Genomic DNA, 10,744 nt, shown 5'->3' with positions numbered 1-10,744 from the left:
GGGGCCATTTTGGAAGGGGTGAATTATTTAGCACTGAACTACAGGAAAATTATGGAACAACTTCATTGATCCTGGGGTCAGCTTGTGACAGATACTGGATAAGACGTCACCCAAAAGAGGTAAATTCAGAGAGGGAATGGGATAGATATAGAACCCCTAAGAATTTTGGACTCAGACCTGGAAAGACACAAGGCTCCCACCTGCTCAGTTGAGAAGCCAGTTGATGATTAATTATTTGATCAATCTTGCATGTTTATATTTGTTCTCCTGAGTAACCACTTTGAAGATATCAATATGTAATACAACATCCATTTTTAATTTCCTGTCACCTTGTATGTAATTCAGTATTGCTTGTATTGTTCTTGTGCTATTTAGTAAATGGATGTCTGTTTGTCAATATGTTTTCATTCATTTATTTTTAAAATGAAAACCAGGAGAAGCCAGGACTGTGTGAATGGCTTTGAAAGAGAACTAGTTCTGAAATACCTGGCATTAGGTCCAGTGTAGTTTGATCCCCCCAACCCTTACCCTGATGCCTACATCCACTACAGTGCTCAGTGGTGTTTGATATCTCCATCTACCAGTGTGTTCAGAGATATGACTTTACTCAGACAGTTGCCACAACCTGGGTTATAGGGACAGAGGGACCGGAGCAGGCAGCATATCTCACCAAACCACACAATGTAAAGTTAGGCGGAGAAAGCTGAGATTTGGGGTACACACAAACTGGAAGAGGTTAGAGTGAATAAAACCCTAGGGCAAAAACTGTCTGTCAACTATGCCCAACAGAAACGGAGGGGCATGATTCATTTTTCACACACAAAATCTAGAAGATAGAAACAAAACAGGTTTTAGTACTGTCTCATTATCTTTCCCTCATAAGTTGTAGATTTGAAAATTAGAGATCTTGCAAAGAAACACCCATTCAAAAACAGAGGACTTTTTATCTCTTTTTCTTTATTTTGGGGGAAGGCTTGGGTTTTTAAAATTTTTTTCTTGTTTTTTGTTTTCAGTTACATTTATCTAATTGTATTAATTTTTTAACCCAAAATAGGCTCCTTTTTCTCCCTTTTGTCTACCCATATGACATTTCTTTATTGTTCACATTGTACTTCTTTCAATTTTCTCTTCCTTACTCCATTTTTACTAGTATTGCTGTAAAATGCAAAAGATTTATACAATCTGAAGGGAAACCAGAGTATACTAGTGTTACTGCAAAGCTTTATTAATCTTTAGATATTTAGTTAACTCTATGCTACTATTATTTGATCTTTTTCAATTTTAATGGTGGTATAGTTATTGAATTTAGTAGATATTATTGTATGTCAGTGTTAGGTTTGTCTTTGTGTCTATATTAAAATTATAGATCTTTCTACTGTAATTGGTTGTATGATAGTAGTTATATTTGCTTTCTATGGTGTCATAAAAACACAATATTTTCATTTGTCAATATACTATTTGTATTTGATATTAATATTATTGCTGATATTACCACTATTTTAAGAATGGCATAATGATTGCAGTTAATTTGTTTTTACTGTATGCAAATATCTTGTTTGTCTTTGTGTCATCAATAATATTGTGGCTCATTTCTGGAGAAATTGTTGTTGGGCCAATTACACAGCACATGAGAAAAGCACAGCAAGCCCAACTAAATAATCTAATGATTTACTTAAAGTCTTGAAAAATGAGAATAATCTGAATCCAATGCTCACACAAAGAGAAATAATTATAAAGATCCAGTAGAAGTTAATAAAATTTAGACCAATAAATCAGTGCAAAGTATCAATGAATTGAAGAGCTGGTTCTTCAAAAGAATAAACAAAATTGAGAAATACTCAGCCAGTATTACAAAGGAAGGAATGACCCATATCAATATAATCAGAAATATTTAAGGGAAAATAAAGAAGATAGTGCCCAAACCGTGAAATTTATTAGTAACTACTTTTACAGCTTGTATTCCAATAACTTGAATAATTCACAATAAGTTAATAGGTTGCTAGAATTATATGAATTATCAAAACTGAACAAATAAGATATAAAACCCTGTATAATTCAATAACAGGAAATGAATTTGAGGCAATAATTTAACACTCTGCCACTAAGAAAATCCCAGGACACTATAGTTCCATCACTGAATTCTACAAGAACACCAAGGAAGATATTCTAATGACCCTCAAAGTTTTTAGTGAAATTTTAAGGAAAGTACTGCCAAATTCATTTCTGAAAGATAGAGTTAGCTTGATTCCAAAATCAGACAAGGATTACACTAAAGAAGAAAACTACAGGACAACTGTACTAATGAGCATACATGCAAAAATCTTTAATAATACTGGAAAATGAGTGCAAAAAATCATTAGAAACATCATACACCATGGAGAAGTAGACATCATCCCAGGAATGGAAGGATGGCCCAACATATGAAATCAATAAATGTAGTACATCACATAAATAAAAGCACGGTGAAATATATCACCATATTAATAGAAGCAAAAAAAGCCTTTGAAAAAATTCAGAAGCATTTCATGATAAAAATACTGAAGAAAATATGGATAGAAGAACATTTTCTCAATCTGACAAACACCATTTATGACACATCTACTGCCAACATTATATTAAATGGGGGAAATTTGAAAATTTTTCCTCTACTTTTGTGAACAAAACAAAGATATCCACTATCACCACTCCTGTTCAATGTATCACTCAATAAGTTAGTCAGAGTAACCAGGCAAGAGAAATAAATAAAAGGGATATTCACAGTAAAATAAGTCAAATTATCATTAGTTGCAAAAACCATGATCCACTACATAAAAGATAAAAAAGTTTCCACTAAAAGTTTCCTAGAACTAATAAAGTAATACAGAAAAGGTAGTAGGATAGAAAATCAACACACAAAGATCAATGGTATTCTTATACATCAATAATGAACCCATAGAGCAAAAAAAAAATACTGTATAATGAAAACAATACTTCTCTGAAAATGGAGAACAAACAGGACATTAGAAAATATAAAAATATCCCCTGTTGGTGGTTAGGCAGAACCTGTATTATCAAAATGACATTTTTACGGAACTGATATGTAGGTTTAATGCAGTCTTAATGAAAATACCAACAGCATTCCTCACAGAACTAAAGAAAACATCCTAAAATAGTCTCCTCAATGAATGGTGCTCAGGAAACTGGTTATCATATGCAGAAGATTGTATATAGACCTGTATCTCTTACCATATGCTAAACTAAAAGCAAAATGGATAAAAGATCTAAATGTTAAACAGGAACAATCTCTTACAAAATAAATAGGTAATACACCTGAAGACATTGCATAAACGAGGACTTTTTAAATGGGATACAAATTACACAAGAATAAACATGAATAATCAGAAAAATGGACCATATGAAATTGAAAAGTGTCTACACAGAAAAGGAAACAACTAACAGAGTGAATAAACAACCTATAGAATGGGAAAATATTTTGCCAGCTACTCCCTAGAGAGAAGATTGACATCTACAATACATAGAAATATGTAGAAAACCCAAATTTATTTTTTCACTTTTTGTCGGTGTTTGTTGTATTTTAAAAACAAGGAACATTATAATTTATGTTTTTTCCTATAATAAACCTCAAAGAGCAAGTATATCTGCAAGATCAATTCCAAGAAATGTAATTCAGCAGCATAAAAGAAGGTCCATGAGATATTTTGACAAAATTTTGTAAATCTTTGTCTTGCTTTTTACTGCTGAAACAGGGCTAACAAAAGACCAATCCTTCAACTATTAGAAGAAAAGTACTTCCAGTGGGTGGCTGAGTGAAGAAAGATTTCTGTAAAATGTGTGTGTGTGTGTGTGTGTGTGTGTGTGTGTGTGTGTGTGTGTTTTACTGGGAATTCCACCCAATGCCTTAGCACTTCAGCTCTTTTATTTTTTTTTTTTTTATACCTAGATAGGGTCTTGCTAATTCTCTCAGTTGCCCAGGCTGGACTCCAAGTTGAAATCCACCTGTTTAAGGCTTCCAGAAAGATGGGATTACAAGCATGCAGCACCACATCCAACACTTACTTTTCTAGGATCTGTGTTTCATCTCAGGGATGCAGGTCACCAGGATTATTGTCTGATAATAAACCTGTACATACATAATCATTTTGGCATGATACTTTTTTTTTTTACAGCACAACAGAATGAAGAGTATATTCCAACTACTTACAGGAAAGATGAATGAAACACAATGAAACACATATCTTGATGTCTTTCCATGCTATTAAGCATGCCAGAATTTACCCAGGTGTTCATCTCTGTGAATCAGCACAAATGGGCTGAGTATTGCATAGCCAAGTATCAGAAATCCTTGAAGATTATTTATTATGTATTCATTCTTGAAGGTGAAAATTAAATATAAAGATACAAAACAATCTGTCCAAGAAAAGAACACATCAGAAGAACACTTTGAGCAGCTTTGACCTCAGGTGGAGTTTTGTAGAGGAACTTGGAGAGCTGCAGGTGGAGAAAACGCTGGTGGTGACTGTGGCGAAGAAACACCATGTAGACACTGGATCCATCCATGACACCCTGACACATGGTGTCTCTCAGGGTGAAGAGAGTGAGAAAAATCCAGTTAATTTTCTGGCTTCTTGGTAGAAAATGACAATGGTAGTCACTTTCACCTATTTTTGATGAGTTCATGTTGATATTTGTGATGATATAGAACAAATTTATGCTTATCAAGGAATTCAGAATCCAAAATAGTAGAAACAAGGAAAAGATGGGCCATGCTGATTTTGGATTGAGCTTCCTCCATCCACAATGTCTGGGACTAATGGTGATGGCCTGGACCACAGTGAGGAGACTGCTGGTGCAGATGGAGAGGCCCCAGGCCACCCACTCCAGGTAAACAATAATCTTACAAGCTATGTTGTCCAGGAAGTTTCTCAAGCCCAAAGTTGCTATTGTCCTCAGAATTCCTGTGGAAAGAAGCAGTATGGTATTTGTGAAAAACAAATGGATGACAATAAGGTGCATAGATGTCTTCTCAGTGCTTCCAACAATGCATATATAATTCATAAAAACAGAGATGTTCACCACTGTCCCAAGTCCAGTTAGAAAGAAGAAAATGACTCCTTTAACAAGGTTGAAAGCCATTTTTTTGTGCCAGGGCATTCAATACTGCCTCTCCAGTCACCAAACCCATGCCTCCCGTCCCTTGAGTACATACTCTCTTCTGAGTTATCTGAGTCTGAAAATGATCAGGGTCAGTCTTGTTTAACCACATCTGCCAGGCTAATAAGCACAGTGCAGGAGGGAAGAGGCTGAGGCACTAGTAGAGGAGGAAATTCGCAGATACCGACCTACTAAGAATTACCTGAGCTACTCAGCAACCCCTGGATTATTCTGCTCTTGAAATTGACATAGTGAGAAATGAATTTGAAAGACTGGCTGCTTGACAACCAATTGAATTGTTCAGTCCGAAACAGAGTGAGCTTCCAGCCCCTTCTTCAGGTCAGAAGAATGACACTACTGCTTGGCAAGAATGTGTAGACAATTCTATGTCCCAATTAGAGCATCAGGCAGTTTGAATTGAGAACCTGGAACTAATGGCACAGCATGGATGTAATGCCTAGAACATATATAACAAAAATCCAGATCATATGATTGAATACACACAGAAAGAGCTTCGGAACTTAAGGAAACATATTCAAGATTTAAACTGGCTGTAGAAGAACATGCAACTCACAGTTGGATCTAAACTGAGAGAAATGGGGCCAAATTGGATATCGCTGGTCAGAAAGAATTACATGATTGAACCGACTATTTGCAACTAGAAACTGAAATCTATCAAATTAAGGTAGCAACAGGGAGAGGCAAACAAAGAAAACATCTGGTAAGACTTCTGAAAAGATTCACTTGCTGGGTAAAAAGGAAGAAAAGTTGGGCTCTTACCAACATCAGCCATCTAAACTTTCCCTGAACCACAAAGGACAACAACCTATCACAGAAACCATTAGTGGGTAAATGTTTAGAAACCATAATGTATGAATTCCTACATTAATTGTATCTGTGTATCTTTGTGAAATAAAGACGATCAATTTTCAAAATAAGTATGACTTTGGAATAATATTGTGTTGCAGAATTAATGTGCATTATATAGAGTTAATTTTGAGCTACTAGACCATATTTTGTAGCTGAGTGGCTACATTAGCTGCAGCTAGCAAGGCCATAGGGTTGGGGCTACCCATGCCCTTTAAAGCTCATACCATGTTATTGAGATGCTGGACATGTGACTGTAGGATTTAATGTTTGTCCTGATGAATTTCAGTCTTATTTTTTTCAACCCTTCCTTTGTATTCCCGTATTCTTCCTTTCTGACATGGAATAGTGTACACTGTGCCATTGTTATCGTTTTTGTTTTTGTTGTTTGTCTTAGTTTAGATACAGGATCTTCCTCCCTTTCGAGGATAGGCATGCACTGACAATTGTCCTTCCTCAGCCTCCTATGTAACTGGGATTTAAGGTATGTGCCAACCCCCAAAAATCATTTTTTATATTTTGCAATGATGTTTCACTTCATGTACTTAATTTATTTAGTAAATGCTAGATTTGAATTTTATAATTCCTCTTTTGTCTGTTTTATGAAATTGATTTTCAAGTAATTCATTGATTTACATTTTATAATTTATTTAATTATGTACATACTATTCTTTTTCAATAATTTGAATGTTATAGGTATTTCTTGAAGTATGGTATGATTTTCTAACTCAAATGTATTTAGTTTTTCAATACACAATTTATTAAAGTATTTCTGAAACCGACATTGATGAAGCTCTTTACTCCCATCAACTATATATGTTGGGTCATGAGTCAGTGAAACATCTCCAGAAATCCAGTGTGCTGGTGTCAGGTTTGCGGGGCCTAGGTGTGGAGATTGCAAAGAATATCATCCTTGGTGGGTGCGTAAAGGCTGTCACTCTCCATGATGAAGGCACAGCCCAGCGATCTGACCTCTACTCCCAGTACTATCTTCATGAGGAGGATATTGGTAAAAACTGAGCTGAGATGTCATCCCCTCACCTTGCTGAACTCAACAGCTACGTGCCTGTCAGCACCTACACCGGACCCCTGGAGGGGGATTTCCTTGGTAGTTTCCAGGTGGTGGTTCTTGCCAACACTCCTTTGCAATACCAGCTACAGGCAGCTCTTCTGTGACTTTAGAGAGGAAATGATTCTCACAGATTCCACTGGGGTGCAGCCACGGAGTGCTATGCTTTCTATGGTCACCAAGGACAACCCTGGGATTGTCACCTGTCTGGAGGAAGTCTGGCATGGATTTGAGAGTGACGATTATATTTGAGAGAACTCCTTCTCAGAAGTTCAGGGCATGAATGAACTCAAGGGTATGAGAGAACTCCTGCACCCCATAGAAAAGCAAAGTCCTAGGTCCCTATACGTTCAGTATCTATGATACCTCCAGTTTCTCTGATTATGTCTGTGGAGGCATTGTTCATCAGGTCAAAGTATCTAAGAAGTTTTATTTTAAACCCTTACTAGCCTCACTGGCAGAGCCAGACTTTGTGATGACAGACTTTGCTAAGTACTCTTGCCCTGCACAACTGCACATTGGCTTCCAGGCCCTACGTGAATTCTGTGTTCAGTACAAACAGCAACCACATAAGCCGCAGAAGAACTGACAGCCCTAGCCCAAGATGTGAATGTTCGAGCACTGTCTGCAGTCCAGAAGGACAACCTGGATGAAGACCTGATTCGGAAGTTGGCCTATGTAGCGGCTGGTGACCTTGCACCGATAAATGCTTTCACTGGGGGCCTGGCTGCCCAGGAGGTCATGAAGGCCTGTTCAGGGAAGTTTATGCCCATCAGGCAGTGGCTATACATCAATGCCCTTGAGTGTCTCCCTGAGGACCAAGAAGGCTCCTGGGAAGAGAAATGCCTGCCACGGCAGAACCATTAGAATGGACTAGTAGCCATGTTTGGCTCCGAACTACAGGAGCAGCTGGGCAAACAGAGTGGAAATAAAAGCAACCTCACAGTTGCTGGGTAGGAACTGTGCTGCTGAGCTATATCACCAGCAGTAGTTTACAACTATACGTGGCCAGTGAAAACAACCTACAGAATGGGCAGGAAAAACTTCTACCAGTTCTTCTGCAGATGCTCAACTCTAGAATATATGAGAACTGAAAACTTTAGACTCCCAAATTTAAAGATGAATAATCAAAAGATAAGGAAGCAAAATAAACAGACACTTCTCTGAAGAAGTACAAATGATCACTAAATACATGAGTGAATGCTCAACACTGCAGGCCATTGTGGAAATGCACATTACAGCAACACCGAGTTTCCATCTCATCCCAGAAAGGTCATTATCAAGAAAACAAACAGCAACTGATGCTGGAAAGTTTTCAGGGAAAAAATAAAACTTCTACAAGGTTGGTGGCATTGGAACTGGTAGAACCACTGTGGAAATCTTTATGGAGATTTTGAAAACCCAAATTTAGATCCATCAAAATAAAAGACCCAATTAAACAATGAGCAACTGAAATGAATAGATACTTGTCATAAGAAGTATAAATAACCAAAAATATATGAAAATTGAACAACATCTCTAGCCATTAGAAAACTGAAAATTGAAATAACACTGAGATTCCATGTCATTCAAGAAAGAGTGGCTATCATCAAGAAATGAAATTGTAACAAATGTTGGTGTGGCTATAGAGGAAAAAGAAACTTCTACATTTTTTTTGGAGGGAATTCAAACTAGTACAACTACTATGGAAATTATTAAGGAGATTCTTCAAAAAAGTAAAACTATAAATTCCATTCAACCAAACTATTCTCCTTTTATTTATATTTCTGAAATTCTTAATTTTACCACTTTACGTTAATACATGCATAACCTTGTATATAACATCAATACTAGTAATAGCTGAATCTTGCAAGCAGCCCATATGTCCTAAAACAGATGAATGAATAAAGAAAATGGGGTATTTATACACAATGGAGAATAAATTTATAAAGAAAAGTAAATTTGAATTATTTATAAGACAATGCATGTACCTTGAAACCATAATGTTAAGTGAAATAAATCAGATGTGCAAACTTAAATATTGCATACTTTCTCTTAATAAGAAACTCAAGGTGTGAATAAATTAAAGAGCAAAATAAAACATATTAAATAGGAAACAGGGAAGTACTCTTTTTGCACAAAGATAGGGGACCAAATGATGGAGTGTGGGCTGGAGGGAATGGAAGTAAAGGGGCCATAAAAAGAAATAAGATGTGTATGTACATGTAAAAACTCCCCGTGATGAATGTAATCATGATGTACTAGAAACATATACTAATATAAACAAAAATTTAATGTAATTCTCAAACACAGAAAGGAAAATAATTTCTCAGTCCTCTGGAATACCAAATAATTTACTTGAACATCTCTTATCATACTTATCTCTTTCTGCCTGTGTTGGTTTGGGGCTTATTTTGCAAAGGGAACAACATAATACAGGACACATACTTTATATGATTTATAAGTCACCTAAAGAATAGTATATAAAAGAGTGTAGGAAATCTGTCCACACACTAAGACCAACGAATCCAGCTGAGGGCCTGGATCCCACAACAATGTCCTTCATGAGTCGAGCTGAATACCCAAAGTTGATAACAATGCCTCCCATGAATCCAACTGGAGGCCCAGAGCCCATGATGTCTCATGCGGACCTGTTTCATGGATCTGCTGGAAAGGCCCAAAGGTCAGTGGTGGAAGCTACAAAGTCTGTGCCAGCAGGATGAAGGACCCATGCTAGCAGGCTGAGGGATCTGTACTGGAGCCAGGAAGTAATGCTCAGAAGAACCAGAGCTCCCCCAAAAGGTACCATAACCATTGTCGGCAACAGTGAGGTCCTGAGCTCCTCCGATGATCAGGATGGCTGAGTTCCCATCAGGGAAGCCAATGCAGCAAGCTTTTCCTGGAGGCCAGCAGTGCACCATCTTCGCATCCAGAACCAGGAAGCTATGCTCAAAGTGAGGACCAGAGCTCCCCAAAGTGAACCAAAGCCATTCTCAGTGCCAGAGAGGTCCCAAGCTCTTTGGAGGATGAAAACAGCCAAGTTCATCAGGGAAGCCAGCTCCCCAAAGCCTCTCTCAGCTCCCAACAGCCTGTTTCTTCTTCTCCAGGTCTGCCTCTTATGCTGCTGGCAACAGTCCTCAGGTGGGCCTCCCACACGCAGCACCACTCACTCAGTTCACCTGGGGGTTACAAGTTGACCACCAGTTATCAATCTACTACACTGCCTTTATTATTGTTATGGTTTGTGTCTGTGTGTCCCCCCAAAGCCTCATGTGGTCATGGGGCAGGCTTTTAGAGTTTGACTGATTATGGGTGTGAGAGCTACACCCACCCTGGGGTGGATAGTTTGCATATGTAAGGGAGAGGAAGAGGCTGCTTGAGGCCATTCCTCCATTTTGTGTTTGTTGTTTTTGCCGTGTTCTGCTGCCATGAGCTGTAGCTCTCTGCCATGTGCCATCTGCCTTGTAACCTGCCAAGTATGGACTGAAAGCTCCACAAACTGTAAGCAAAATAAACCTTTCCTTCCTTAATTTTAGGCATCATGTATTTTGTCCCAGCAATGAGAGAAAAGTAACCAAGACAATTATACATGTTTGTACCTTAATCTTACATCATTTATAATGTTTTACATTTGTATTATTATATTCTTTTGATTTTCTAATATGCCTGTAACATTTT

General features: G+C 37.5%; 3 pseudogenes; 2 read left to right on the top strand and 1 right to left on the bottom strand.

The window, feature by feature from the left end:
- Positions 1–4,255: 4,255 nt before the first annotated feature.
- LOC102027311 lies at positions 4,256–5,133 on the bottom strand (annotated as a pseudogene).
- A 100-nt stretch (positions 5,134–5,233) lies between these two features.
- Positions 5,234–5,876, top strand: LOC102026985 (annotated as a pseudogene).
- A 1,088-nt stretch (positions 5,877–6,964) lies between these two features.
- Positions 6,965–8,044, top strand: LOC102026649 (annotated as a pseudogene).
- Positions 8,045–10,744: the final 2,700 nt, after the last annotated feature.

This window comes from Chinchilla lanigera, unplaced genomic scaffold (assembly GCF_000276665.1).
Source record: "Chinchilla lanigera isolate Chin_1 unplaced genomic scaffold, ChiLan1.0 scaffold00089, whole genome shotgun sequence".
Classification (NCBI taxonomy): Eukaryota; Metazoa; Chordata; class Mammalia; order Rodentia; family Chinchillidae; genus Chinchilla; species Chinchilla lanigera.
Note: the sequence above shows the minus strand (reverse complement) of the source record. Positions and strands in the feature narration are given on the sequence as shown.